We start from the raw sequence: 3,558 nt of genomic DNA on the forward strand, positions 1-3,558 counted from the left end.
AAAAAGAAAAACAACACTTTCCTAGGGAAGTATCTGTCCTTAAAGATACGATGAGACGACTTGAAGAAATAATTCATACACACAGGAAACGTACTTGCTGTTTTGGGAAGTGAGAAAGAGCGGACTGTGATGAATTCATTGGAAAGCTGGAACTCTCTGGAAAGGTCACACATTCTGACTACTAATTTTACAAAACCTCCAGTGGCAGGGAAGACTCTCTAATAAAGATAATTTAAATAAAGTGAAGATGGTGCCTGTTCCCAATTATGTCCTAGAAAAAAAGACTTCCAGGCTTGAGCAGGCTGGGGAACTGTTATTGCTTGAGCAAGAGAAGATGGGAATGTATGAAGTACTGAGCTCAGTAATTGAATCAAATACTATCACAAATCTCAGGACGCGCTAAGAAGAATCTCTAGTGCACAAAGCAGATGAAACTCTCATTTTAAATAATTGTCCTGGAGTGATGACCAAGGCGTGATAGTAAAAATTCAGAGAGGACAAACAACAGCTATATCTCACACAGTATGAAGAATGGCCAGCAAATGCAGAGTCCACTTCCATTCCAAACTGGGTGATGAGGTGTCAGCTAGGCCTAAGCTGGAAGCGCCAAGAAGTTGGACACTGACCTCTGGACACAGCGTCCCATCAAAGTGCACCTTGAAAATGGATGCACAGCCTTGCAGTGGAAACCCAAGTCCTCAATGACTTGGACAGGCAGAGAGGCCTGGCTCTGCAGGAGGATGAATGGGGGGATGGAGAGTGAGGACCCTTGGTTACAGAGGAAGTGAGAGCTTATAGGCAGAGAGTCTAAGAACATGAATTATGGAGGTGGGTCGGGGGAACGAGATGTAATAAAACCAGATTTGCTCCTCTTTTGATCAGAAGGTCTGTGACAGGAGGTACACCACTGATGCTGCAGAAACAGCTCTTGCTGGGGAGAAGAGGCAACTGCCAGCTGAGGACAGAAATGAATATAAGCAGAACTGAGACACCAGTGCTTCAAACATTAGTGACCATAACTCCAGGAAGACACACTCACCAAATCTTACTACGAGAGGTTCTCTGAGCCCAGCTGCTCTTCTGGCACACCTTCCAGAACTGGAGGTGTCATCTACCCAGAGCCAGTTACATAACCTGCTGGATTCAGCGCAAAATGAAAATACAGCTCCTTTGGTCAAAAAGCAGGAAAAAATGTCCTTGAAAGTACTAAAATATATACCTCTTTCCTTTCTTCTGGGTCTCTTGACTTGGCATGGTGTCTTTTACTTGTTATTTAATGTCAATCTAAGCAAAGAAAAATTAAAAATGTTCACTATTAGCATAGATTTAACCATTCATCTTTACATTATCTGATGGCAGTTTTAAAAGCAAATATAGGAACACTTATCTCTTATGCAGAATCACAAAAATTACACAATTCTCATTTTGTAGCTCCTGAATGTATGTGTATATAGTTCATAGCAGAACAATGGAAATGACCCCACAAAACTAACCACATACTTTAAACTGCTTGCTTCTTTTTCCTTTTTTAAAATTTATTTGGCTGCACCAGGTCTTAGCTGTGGTACTTGAGATCTTCCTTGCAGCATGCAGGGTTTTTTGTTTTTTTAATTGAGACATGTGGGCTCTTGGAGATTCCCAGGTGGTCCAGCAGTAAAGAATCCGCCTGCCAATGAAGGAGACGCAAGAGACATGGGTTCAATTCCTGAGTCAGGAAGATTCCCTGGAGAAGGAAATGGCAACCCACTCCAGTATTCTTGCCTGGAGAAGTCCATGGACAGAGAGGAGCCTGGCAGGCTACAGTCCATGGGGTCTCAAAGAGTCTGACATGACTGAGCATGCCATGCCTGGCAGTAGGATGATATGTGGGCTCTTAGTTATGGCATATGGGATCTAGTCCCCTGACAGGGATCTAACCCAGGTCCCCTCATTGGGAGCGAAGGGTCTTAACCACTGGGCCACCAGGGCAGTCCCTAAATGGTTTGCTTCTTGATTCATCCACATTCTACCAACACTCTCTGCCTTTGACTTACAACTAAGTAAGAAAGTGCTGAGGGGAAAAAAGCTACTGAGTTGCCCTCTCTTCTCCTTCATTCTATGGCAGTGCAAGTGATTGGAAATACAGGCGGGTAGCATGAAGCATGAGTGAATAGAGTTTGAGGGAGTTCCTTGGTCATTCGTGGGTCTCAGGACATCGTTGCCTTCTTTCTGTGTCCGAAGCAAGCTCTGGTCCTCATGGGAAGCGTGGCCTCTCTAGGCTGTCAGCCGCCCTACGGCTTACCTCGTACTTGCTTCACGTCTTGTCTCACTCAACTCCCAGGCATCCTCGTTCCAGGGGGATTCTGTGCTCATGAAGCCAAAACACAAGTTTAAAGAGAAAGGGATTAAAGAATTTTGAGATGGAAACAGCAGCACTTTAAACCAAGCCTGGGGCCTCTCTGAACATCAGGTTCTGCCCACAAAGCCAGTCCATGTCTTCCAAATCATGATTTGCTTTCTCAGTGAATCCTTCTTTCATTAAGATCTGGATCCAGAAGGGAGCTTGTGACTGGCCATCAGCCCCAACCCAGTTCTAGAAGCCTCACTCCTTAAATCATGATGGATGACAGGTGATGCTGTCCCAGGGGTGCCAACAGGGTCTCGCTAACAAGAGGATGCCACCACTCTGGGCGAGTGAACCACCCCCTAACCTGTGGCCAGTCACCACAGGGGTCTGCACCTGTTTCCTTTGTCAGATTCCAGACCAGGAGAGGATTTCCTAGACTGTCACCAAGAATAAAGATCCTTCAGGGAGTTCCCAGGTGCCCATCTTCTAGATCCTTAGTTTCTTGGCATAAAATCATACACTCCTTCTGGAGTTCAGCTACCACTCAGGTTCCCACTGCTGTGCAATGAGTGGCATCCATGTTCCCACACGCACAGCCTCAAGTGATCACACACTTGCCTTCCGTGTCACGCCCAGGACAATCCAGGGGCTGCACTTGGAATTCCAGTTTAAGTCACTGGAATGGAATTTGATGAGCATTTCCTATGCTTCAAAATGGACTCTGCATTTACTCTGAAGACTGGACTTGTGCTTTCCATCCTGAAAACTTTTTTCTTTTCTGCCTTCACCTAACCAAGCAAGTCAACCCTGAGTTTTGTGGCTGGGGGAAAAAAAAAAACAAACTGTATTTATTCAACTAAAGATCACCTCTTAGGTATTATCCTGCTACGTATCTGTTTTAGTTTTAGTTTGAGTACTAGTTTAGTTTTAAGTTTGAGTACTCACTAAATGTTTTAAAATGTTATGAAAATATAATATGCTTAAATACTTTTCCAAAACAAACCAACAAACAAAACTGGTCCCATCCTAACAGTAAAAGATGACTCTACTGGTGAATCCAAATAATCATCCCCACACTTCTGTTCCCTGTTCTCTCTGTACCTGCCCTCCACGTTGGCGTGAGTGCATGCTCAGTCGCTTCAGTCATGTCCAGCTCTTTGCAAGACTATGGACTGCAGCCCACCAGGCTCCTCTGTCCATGGGATTCTCTAGGCAAGAATACTGGAGTGGAT

The sequence above is a fragment of the Ovis aries genome, chromosome 20 (assembly GCF_016772045.2).
Source record: "Ovis aries strain OAR_USU_Benz2616 breed Rambouillet chromosome 20, ARS-UI_Ramb_v3.0, whole genome shotgun sequence".
NCBI lineage: Eukaryota > Metazoa > Chordata > Mammalia > Artiodactyla > Bovidae > Ovis > Ovis aries.